Below are 12,043 nucleotides of genomic sequence, written 5' to 3' on the forward strand. Positions count from 1 at the left end.
ATGCAGTGGCTTGTGTAGTGACTACGGGGCAGTCCTGTGATGCAGTGGCTTGTGTAGTGACCACAGGGCAGTCCTGTGATGCAGTGGCTTATGTAATGACCACGGGGCAGTCCTGTGATGCAGTGGCTTATGTAATGACCACGGGGCAGTCCTTTGATGCAGTGGCTTGTGTAGGAGCCTGGGAGCAGCCTCTGTTGGACGAACCCTCCACCGTAAGATGGGGATTGAAGAATAAACATTAAACTCTATCCAGTCCCCTTTTCTGGTTTTAGTAATAACAGATGGTGAAACCAGAAAGGCTTTGTCTGTCCGGAGCGGGCTGGAGGCTCGGCTTAGTATGTTGTGTCTTACATAGATGACCTGTATTGTAGACAATGACCACAACCAGCTCGCTGCTGACAGGTTCTCATCCTTTTCTTCAAATTCCAAGACTCCTTGGAGGACGTTGAGTTTTCTCTCCCGAGGCGTCACGGTGGGCCTTGGCATGGGCACATCAGTGTACATTACTAGTGACGCGTTTCAGAGCGCTACCGGCTCCTCTTACAAAGCTCAGAGAGACAGATCCGGAGATATAATGTCTGCGCGCACCTAATCCTCCGAAACGCGTTGTTCCTGTGAGACAATGTTCTCATGTCTTTATTCCATATACATTGTTGGGGCCATTCCTCTACTGATTCATCTGGAAGCTTTGCGCACACCCTATGTCCTGACACCTTGGGGCCCTTTTTGGTTCCTATAGTCTTGGTCTCGCACTGGATACCATACCAGTGCTACTTATCCTGGCTCAGGTGCCAGGCTTTGGTTCCTACGATGTATTCCCTTTATGCAAGTCTGCTCCAGGTTGCAATGGTACCTCAGACATCATCACCTAAGGCCTTTTTAAGGCGGACTCAGCTATGTGTTACCGGAGTATCTGGAAAGCATCACATTCGGCTACACGTCTACTCCTGGACTCTGCACCATCGTCCTCTTCACTCCGCTGTCTAAGTGTCTGTTCAGCAACCTTCTGCCTTCCATTCACTTCACTTTCCACCTTCCTTTCTCAGACCTGTGAAACGTGCTGCAAACAATTGATAATAAACTCTTCTCTGGTGCTGTTCCCACGACCAATCTGCTGCAACAGTGTAATCTTGTCTCCAAGCACGCCACCAATTTTTTGCCTTTTTAGCAATCAACCATTTGTCTGCTGAAATACAACTCGGCCATTAAAGGGAACCTGTCACCCCGTTTTTTCCGTATGAGATAAAAATACTGTTAAATAGGGCCTGAGCTGTGCATTACAACAGTGTATTTTGTGGACCCCGATTCCCCACCTATGCTGCCGAAATACGTTACCAAAGTAGTCGTTTTCGCCTGTCAATCAGGCTGGTCTGGTCAGATGGGCGTGGTGTCTTCCCCCAGATCTTGCGTAGTTTTCCGTTGGTGGCATAGTGGTGTGCGCATGCCCAAGGTCCCGAATCCACTGCACAGGGGAGTGAAAAGATCGCGATGTGCGGTATTTCATTGGTGATCGGTGGGCGCGGCCATCTTCCTTTGGCCGCGCGTGCGCAGAAGCGGCGCTCTGCTGGCCGCGGCTTCAGGAAAATGGCCGCGGGATGTCGCGCGTGCGCAGATGGAGATCGCAGCGGCCATTTTCCTGAAGCAACGTTCGCATCTCGACTTCAGGAAAATGGCCGCCGCGATCTTCATCTGCGCACGCGCGGCATCCCGCGGCCATTTTCCTGAAGCTGCGGCCAGCAGAGCGCCACTTCTGCGCACGCGCGGCCAAAGGAAGATGGCCGCCCCCACCGATCACCAATGAAATACCGCACATCGCGATCTTTTCCCTCCCCTGTGCAGTGGATTCGGGACCTTGGGCATGCGCAAACCACTACGCCACCAACGGAAAACTACGCAAGATCTGGGGGAAGACACCACGCCCTTTTGACCAGACCAGCCTGATTGACAGGCGAAAACGGCTACTTTGGTAACGTATTTCGGCAGCATAGGTGGGGAATCGGGGTCCACAAAATACACTGTTGCAATGCACAGCTCAGGCCCTATTTAACAGTATTTTTATCTCATACGGAAAAAACGGGGTGACAGGTTCCCTTTAACCATCCGTTTGCTGCAAGTCCTGGTTTGACTAAATATAATTTCCAGTGTTTATCCGCACTCCTGACTCTGTCTCTTCTGTTGCTTCTTGTTTTGCTTGTCTGCCTTTTATCCTTCATACTCTGCGGTCCTGGCCCTTGCTGATCCATGTTCCTTTCTGTCACTCTGACCTACGGCTTAGTGATTCCACCTCTCCAGAAACAGTGGTAGATAAGAAAAAGGGGAATGAGGAAGGGAAACGTGAACAGGCCTATTTATTTTGTAAGCTACACACAATATTGAATCTCAGTAGGAAGGAAAAGACCAGAAGGTGAATCTCTGAGACCGGAACGAGCAATACTTCATTCTCCGATTCTAGTCAAAATGGTCATTGATTAAAATCTTTGGGTTTTTCAGACGGTCAGCGATTCTATCAAGATTCTAAGACCTTATTTTCAGTAATCTGTTTCCCAGACATCAACCTAATATAAGAAATAGGAAGGACTGGTGGCGCTGATGTGGCTAATAAGCCCAATGTTTAAGCACATAATTATTTTTGGATCTTTTATTGATAACAATTCTATAATATAATTCAGCCCCTAATATAATGCACCCCCCATAGGCAGCCTCTATAGTATAATGCACCCCCCATAAGGAGACTATAGTATAATGCAGCCCCTAATATAATGCACCCCCATAGGCCGCCTCTGTAGCATAATGCACCCGCCATAGGCAGCCTCTATAGTATAATGCACCCCCCATAGGCAGACTAGCATAATACAGCCCCTAATATAATGTACCACCATAGACAGACTATAGTACAATGCAGCCCCGTAGGCAGACTCTATAGCACAATGCAGCCCCTAATATAATGTACCACCATAGTCAGCCTCTATAGTATAATGCATCCCCCATAGGCAGACTCTGTAGTATAATGCATCCCCCATAGGCAGACTCTATAGTATAATGCAGACTCTATAGTGTAAGGCATCCCCTAATATAATGCCCCCCATAGGCAGCCTCTATAGTATAATGCAGCCCCATAGGCAGCCTCAATAGTATAATGCAGCCCCATACGCAGCCTTTATAGTATAATGCATCCCATAGGCAGCCTGTATAGTGTAATGCAGCCCCTAATATAATGCACCGCCACAGGCAGCCTCTATAGTATAATTCAGCCCCTAATATAATGCACCCCCATAGGCAGCCTCTATAGTGTAATGCACCGCCACAGGCAGCCTCTATAGTAGAATTTAGCCCCTAATATAATGCACCTCCAAAGGCAGTCTCTATACAGGTCCTTCTCAAAAAATTAGCATATAGTGTTAAATTTCATTATTTACCATAATGTAATGACTACAATTAAACTTTCATATATTATAGATTCATTATCCACCAACTGAAATTTGTCAGGTCTTTTATTGTTTTAATACTGATGATTTTGGCCTACAACTCCTGATAACCCAAAAAACCTGTCTCAATAAATTAGCATATCAAGAAAAGGTTCTCTAAATGACCTATTATCCTAATCTTCTGAATCAACTAATTAACTCTAAACACATGCAAAAGATACCTGAGGCTTTTAAAAACTCCCTGCCTGGTTCATTACTCAAAACCCCCATCATGGGTAAGACTAGCGACCTGACAGATGTCAAGAAGGCCATCATTGACACCCTCAAGCAAGAGGGTAAGACCCAGAAAGAAATTTCTCAACAAATAGGCTGTTCCCAGAGTGCTGTATCAAGGCACCTCAATGGTAAGTCTGTTGGAAGGAAACAATGTGGCAGAAAACGCTGTACAACGAGAAGAGGTGACCGGAACCTGAGGAAGATTGTGGAGAAGGACCGATTCCAGACCTTGGGGAACCTGAGGAAGCAGTGGACTGAGTCTGGTGTGGAAACATCCAGAGCCACCGTGCACAGGCGTGTGCAGGAAATGGGCTACAGGTGCCGTATTCCCCAGGTAAACAGCGGCAGAAGCGCCTGACCTGGGCTACAGAGAAGCAGCACTGGACTGTTGCTAAGTGGTCCCAAGTACTTTTTCTGATGAAAGCAAATTTTGCATGTCATTCGGAAATCAAGGTGCCAGAGTCTGGAGGAAGACTGGGGAGAAGGAAATGCCAAAATGCCTGAAGTCCAGTGTCAAGTACCCACAGTCAGTGATGGTGTGGGGTGCCATGTCAGCTGCTGGTGTTGGTCCACTGTGTTTCATCAAGGGCAGGGTCAATGCAGCTAGCTATCAGGAGATTTTGGAGCACTTCATGCTTCCATCGGCTGAAATGCTTTATGGAGATGAAGATTTCATTTTTCAGCACGACCTGGCACCTGCTCACAGTGCCAAAACCACTGGTAAATGGTTTACTGACCATGGTATTACTGTGCTCAATTGGCCTGCCAACTCTCCTGACCTGAACCCCATAGAGAATCTGTGGGATATTGTGAAGAGAAAGTTGAGAGACGCAAGACCCAACACTCTGGATGAGCTTAAGGCCGCTATTGAAGCATCCTGGGCCTCCATAACATCTCAGCAGTGTCACAGGCTGATTGCCTCCATGCCACGCCGCATTGAAGCAGTCATTTCTGCCAAAGGATTCCCGGCCAAGTATTGAGTGCATAACTGAACATTATTATTTGATGTTTTTTTTGTTTGTTATTAAAAAACACTTTTATTTGATTGGACGGGTGAAATATGCTAATTTATTGAGACAGGTTTTTTGGGTTATCAGGAGTTGTATGCCAAAATCATCAGTATTAAAACAATAAAAGACCTGACAAATTTCAGTTGGTGGATAATGAATCTATAATATATGAAAGTTTAATTGTAATCATTACATTATGGTAAATAATGAAATTTAACACTATATGCTAATTTTTTGAGAAGGACCTGTAATATAATGCTCCCCCATAGGCAGCCTCTATAGTGTAGTGCACCCCCATATATATGGACACTCACGTGCAGCATAGTAAATCAGATTAGAAGTATTACAATAGATTTAGTGCTTGTTTTGTAATTGGAGCAAACTGTCCACAGATTTAATAGAGGTGTTGCCTCAGAAATTGCAGAACGGATTATGGCAAGTATGGGGACCACTAGAGCTAAATGGATTCTGTAATGCAGTGGCGGACATATCACCGATGTAGTTTAGAAAATTCCGGAAATGATGCATAAATAGGTAAAAAGTAGTTGCATCGTGTGACTGTTCCTCTATAAATGTATCAATATGGCAGTACACGAAGAAACTCCTGGTAACATAGAAAACTGAAAAAATGGAGTGCTGACTTCATAAGTATAAAAAACATACATTTTATTTAGTAAAAATCATTAATAAAGGAAATAAATATATATAGGGGATGGACACAAGAGCACATGTTGGGATTTATGCTCTTCTCTGTCCTGTTGGAAACAGTTTTGGCGGCAGTAAGGACAGTTGCGGTTTTGGCGGAGCCATGTTGTAATGCAGCTCTGATGATAAAGATGTCGGCAGGGCAGCACAATAAGCTGCTCACCTACTTCATAATCACCTAGGCATATGGCACAAGAAGGAATCTCCTCCTGGCCTGTGGCGCTCCTGGTAGGAAGGCGTTCTATTTGCCGTATCCTTGTCATTCCTCTCCGCCGTCCTCTCCTCCGCAGGGGTCCTCATCTGAATCTAATCCGGCCTGATTCTCAGCATCTGTGCCCACGGATGGTGGAATAGAATTTGGCTGAGGATCGGCACCAGAGGTGGTTGCCGCTTCATTTCCACCACTCCTGTTATTGCTGCTGCTCGGTAGTGACGCATCAGCAGAACTGTGACTGTCAGGGAGCGTGGTCGGTGGTAAAGCTTCCGCAGGCCTGAGATTGTCAGGGAGCGTGGTCGGTGGTAAAGTTTCCGCAGGCCTGAGATTGTCAGGGAGCGTGGTTGGTGGTAAAGCTTCCGCAGGCCTGAGATTGTCAGGGAGCGTGGTCGGTGGTAAAGCTTCCGCAGGCCTGAGATTGTCAGGGAGCGTGGTCGGTGGTAAAGCTTCCGTAGGCCTGAGATTGTCAGGGAGCGTGGTCGGTGGTAAAGCTTCCGCAGGCCTGAGATTGTCAGGGAGCGTGGTCGGTGGTAAAGCTTCCGCAGGCCTGAGATTGTCAGGGAGCGTGGTCGGTGGTAAAGCTTCCGCAGGCCTGAGATTGTCAGGGAGCGTGGTCGGTGGTAAAGTTTCCGCAGGCCTGAGATTGTCAGGGAGCGTGGTTGGTGGTAAAGCTTCCGCAGGCCTGAGATTGTCAGGGAGCGTGGTCGGTGGTAAAGCTTCCGCAGGCCTGAGATTGTCAGGGAGCGTGGTCGGTGGTAAAGCTTCCGTAGGCCTGAGATTGTCAGGGAGCGTGGTCGGTGGTAAAGCTTCCGCAGGCCTGAGATTGTCAGGGAGCGTGGTCGGTGGTAAAGCTTCCGCAGGCCTGAGATTGTCAGGGAGTGTGGTCGGTGGTAAAGCTTCCGCAGGCCTGAGATTGTCAGGGAGCGTGGTTGGTGGTAAAGCTTCCGCGGGCCTGAGATTGTCAGGGAGCGTGGTTGGTGGTAAAGCTTCCGCAGGCCTGAGATTGTCAGGGAGCGTGGTCGGTGGTAAAGTTTCCGCAGGCCTGAGATTGTCAGGGAGCGTGGTCGGTGGTAAAGCTTCCGCAGGCCTGAGATTGTCAGGGAGCGTGGTCGGTGGTAAAGTTTCCGCGGGCCTGAGATTGTCAGGGAGCGTGGTCGGTGGTAAAGTTTCCGCAGGCCTGAGATTGTCAGGGAGCGTGGTTGGTGGTAAAGCTTCCGCAGGCCTGAGATTAACTCTGAATAACCTCCTGTAATCCGTCTTGCTCTGCACAGAGATTTCACAAGTTAGGAGGCAGAGCACTGCCAGGAGGAAGCACAGAATCATTGTCCTGCAGGATTCTAGCAGGTATATTAGCTTAGACCAGAGCTGGATTCACAGCTACAATGCTCAGTACTGCTATATAATTTCATCCATGGCTCTGTGCTCCCTAAGGAAAGAGGTAATATACTTTTTGTGCGGGAGACACTGATTCAAAGACAAATGCAACTTAGAGATAGTGACTGTAGGGTGAAAACTGTAGAACAATACAAAATACCATACAAGCCATACAATGGGCGGAAATGGCGCTATTCCTCACATCATGGTCACACATTGCAACTTAGACTTAAATGTTACATAAAAGTATCGTTACCGTCTAACTACTTTACTCTTCTTGTAAATCCAAGAAATGTGATGTCACTAGTAGTGCTACAGAATTCAGCTGTGATCTTAGTAATCGACAGGGATCTTCTTGTCAAGATTTCAGCTCTGTAGTCGTTTATCAACCCTAAAAGGAACAATAGATCGGTCAGATTTTATTCTTTTATTTTTAGGCAGGAAATGTTTGTTATAACCTCAGAATACTTACAGTAATATCTGGTGAATTCCCAACGGAAATAAGATTCCTAATCCAAAACATATATTCTATGGAGAGGCTACATTATATTCTATGTGGGGCTGCATTATACCCTATGGGGGGCTACATTACATTCTATGGGGGAACTGCTTTATACCCTGAGGCAGCTATATTATGCCCTATGAAAGGGCTACATTATACTCTGAGGGGGCTGCATTATTCCCTATGAGGGGGCTGCATTAAACCCTATCAGAGGGCTGCATTATACTCCCATGAGGGGGCTGCATTGTACCGTATGAGATGGCTACATTATATTCTGAGAGGGCTGCATTTAACCCTATGAGGGGGCTACATTATACCCTATGAGAGGGCTGCATTATACCCTATGTGGATTATAAATTATATCCTCTGAGGGGACTGCATTATACCATATGGGGGCCGTATTATACCCTATGAGAGAGCTACATTATACCCTATGAGGGGGCTGCATTGTACCCTATGAGAGTGCTACATTATATTCTATGTGGGTTGCATTATACTGTTTGAGGAATCTACATTAAATTATGCGGGGGGCTTCATTATACCCTATGAGGAAGATGTATTATAATCTTCATTATACCCTATGAGGGGAATACATTACACTCTGAGTTGGCTGCATTATACCCTATGAGGGGGCTATATTATATTCTATGGGGGCTGCATTATACTATTTGAGAGTTACATTATATTATATGGGGGGCTTCATTATACCCTATGAGGGGAATGCATTATACCCTACAAGGGGACTGCATTATACTCTGAGGGGGCTACATTACATTCTATGGAGGGGCTGCATTATATTATATGAGGGAGCTACATTATATTCTATGGGAGTTTGCATTATACACTATGAGGGGGCTGCAGTATATTCTATGGGGGGCTGCATTATAGTATTTGAGGGGGCTACATTATATTCTATGAGGGGACTGCATTATACCCTATGAAGGGGCAGCATTTTACTTTATTTGAGGGCTGCATTATATTCTACGAGGGGGCTACATTATATTATATAAGGGGGCTACATTATACTCTATGGGAGGGGATGCATTATACTCTCTGAGGGGGCTGCATTTTATTTTATGAGGGGGGCTACATTATACTCTGACACAAGTTTTATTTCAGATCTAAACCAAATAATTTTCAGCTTTAGGCCACGTTCACATGCTCAGTATTTGGTCAGTATTTTCCAGCAGTAAGAAATGCCTTAATGGCATCAGACACCCGACAATCAGCCAACAAGTAGCCGAATGATAGTGGTTAAATGCGGGAGGTTGTCAGGTGCAATTCTGGCCTAACTCAGTGGTCGGTGCCGACAGCCGTGGTCCGGCCTCCTCCACTTATCTAATTAGTGTAAGAAGATGGACCCTGGCGGCGGCTCCTCCGCCATTATACTCACTCTACAGATGTCCGGCTCTGCGGGGTCCTGTGCACGCTGACGTTCTCTTCTCAGCTTATGTAGGTGGTGACTGACGTCCCCTCTGTGGTCCTGGACCAGACAGAGTCAGGAGGGAGATCTGAAGGGGAGGAGAAAACATTGTTACATATTACACGGTGCGATAATCCCTGGTGAGCCCGCCCTGCCCCATACAGGTAGAGCCCAGGCTGCCATTATTATTACTACTATTTATTAATAAAGGAAATATCCCCTCGTCCCCCTGTAAATTGCTGGACACTGATATTTTGCTCCCTGGTTTTCTCTCGGCGATTCCTACTCTTATATCTGGTCACTGAGGACTGGATTTGTTTCATGATTTGTAAATAAATAAAAATTCCTGAAAATGTTTTTTTCTGTTGTATTGTGCCGTGATTTGTGGTAGATGATCACCTGCTGGTTTATTGTGGATAGCATCAACCTTGGCAGGTTCAGCAAAATAAACCGAGCCTTGCTGGCATAAAGGTAAAACAAAGAAAACACAGCCCATATGAGTCCTTTCCCTGCAGGATTCCCCTGCAGTTGACCCGCACAGTTGGAGTTCCTGCTCTCCTAAGAGACACTGCCTGATTCTCATGACCAGGTATATAACATCCCATGTGAGTTCGTCCATGCCGGACATTGGGTACGCGTCAACACTGGACACCTCACTGAGCCTGCAGTAGTCATTACAAAATCGCCACTCGCCATTGGGCTTCGATATGAGGACGATGGGACTTGACCAGCCACTTCTTGATTCCTCTATCACCTCGAGGTCCAGCATTCTCTTCACCTCCTTGGAAATTATCTCCTGGTGTGGTTCGGGGATTCTGTAGGGTTTGAGGTTTTCCCTTACATGCGGCTCTGTTAGCACGTCATGTTCAACGACCTCTGTGCGCCTGGCAACTCCGAGAGCAGGTCCCAGTCCTGCTGCAGCAGTTCCCTAAATTGTTGCTTCTGGGCCGGCGTTAGTATGTCAGCAATCTTGGCCTCCTCGAGCCCGAGTCACGGTCCCGCTAAGGTTTGAGTGAGTTGACATGGTATACCTGTAAAAGCTAAGTATACAGTTGTGAGCTGATATTAATAGCCTGGGATGCTCCATAGGTATTATCCCCTTCCCAGGCTATAAACATCTGCCCCCAGCCATCGGCTTTCCCTCTGCTGGTTAAGAAAATTACACGGGGTCTCACACCATTTCTTTTAAATACCCTATATACTCGAGAATAAGCCAAGATTTTCAGCCTACTTTTTTAGGCTGAAAGTGCCCCTCTCGGCTTCTACTCGAGTCATTGTCCCTTGGGGGGTCGGAGGGGGAGCGGCGGCTGTGACATACTCACCTGCTCCTGGCGTGGTCCCTGCATCTCCGGTCTCCGGGCGCTGACAGCTTCCTCCAGCGTTGAGCGGTCACATGGTACCACTCATTACAGTAATGAATATGGACCCGACTCCACTCTCATAGGGGTGGAGCCGCATATTCATTACTGTGATGAGCGGTAACGGTGACCGCTCAACGCTGGAAGAAGCTGTCGGCGTCTGGAGATGCAGGGACCGCACCAGGAGCAGGTGAGAATAATGGGGAAGGGGACCGCTGCGCGATATTCGCCTCTCCTTGTTCTGGGCGCCGCTCCGTCTTCCACGTCCTCTGCAGTGACGCTCAGGTCAGAGGGCGCGATGACGTGGTTAGTGTGCGTGCCGCCCTCTGCCTGAACGTTAGTGTAGAGGACGCAGAAGACACAGCGACGCCGGAACGCGAACAGGTGAATATTGCAAGTGCTGGGGGCCTGAGCGGCGAGAGGTGAGTATGTGATTATTTTTTAATCGCAGCAACAGCAAATGGGGCAAATATCTCTATGGAGCATCTTATGGGGCCATATTCAACGTTTGTACAGCATTATATGGGGGCAAATATCTCTATGGAGCATCTTATGGGGCCATATTCAACGTTTGTGCAGCATTATATGGGGCAAATATCTCTATGGAGCATCTTATGGGGCCATATTCAACGTTTGTGCAGCATTATATGGGGCAAATATCTCTGTGGAGCATCTTATGGGGCCATAATCAACGTCTGTGCAGCATTATATGGGGCAAATATCTCTACGGAGCATCTTATGGGGCCATATTCAACGTTTGTGCAGCATTATATGGGGCAAATATCTCTGTGGAGCATCTTATGGGGCCATATTCAACGTTTGTGCAGCATTATATGGGGCAAATATCTCTATGGAGCATCTTATGGGGCCATAATCAATGTTTGTGCAGCATTATATGGGGCAAATATCTCTATGGAGCATCTTATGGGGCCATAATCAATGTTTGTGCAGCATTATATGGGGCAAATATCTCTATGGAGCATCTTATGGGGCCATAATCAATGTTTGTGCAGCATTATATGGGGCAAATATCTCTACGGAGCATCTTATGGGGCCATATTCAATGTTTGTGCAGCATTATATGGGGCAAATATCTCTGTGGAGCATCTTATGGGGCCATATTCAATGTTTGTGCAGCATTATATGGGGCAAATATCTCTATGGAGCATCTTATGGGGCCATAATCAATGTTTGTGCAGCATTATATGGGGCAAATATCTCTATGGAGCATCTTATGGGGCCATAATCAACGTCTGTGCAGCATTATATGGGGCAAATATCTCTACGGAGCATCTTATGGGGCCATAATCAACGTTTGTGCAGCATTATATGGGGCAAATATCTCTATGGAGCATCTTATGGGGCCATAATCAACGTCTGTGCAGCATTATATGGGGCAAATATCTCTGTGGAGCATCTTATGGGGCCATAATCAACGTCTGTGCAGCATTATATGGGGCAAATATCTCTACGGAGCATCTTATGGGGCCATAATCAACGTTTGTGCAGCATTATATGGGGCAAATATCTCTATGGAGCATCTTATGGGGCCATATTCAACGTTTGTGCAGCATTATATGGGGCAAATATCTCTATGGAGCATCTTATGGGGCCATATTCAACGTTTGTGCAGCATTATATGGGGCAAATATCTCTATGGAGCATCTTATGGGGCCATAATCAACGTTTGTGCAGCATTATATGGGGCAAATATCTCTATGGAGCATCTTATGGGGCCATTATTAACCTTTGTGCA

The sequence above is a fragment of the Ranitomeya variabilis genome, chromosome 3, assembly GCF_051348905.1.
Source record: "Ranitomeya variabilis isolate aRanVar5 chromosome 3, aRanVar5.hap1, whole genome shotgun sequence".
Lineage (NCBI taxonomy): Eukaryota > Metazoa > Chordata > Amphibia > Anura > Dendrobatidae > Ranitomeya > Ranitomeya variabilis.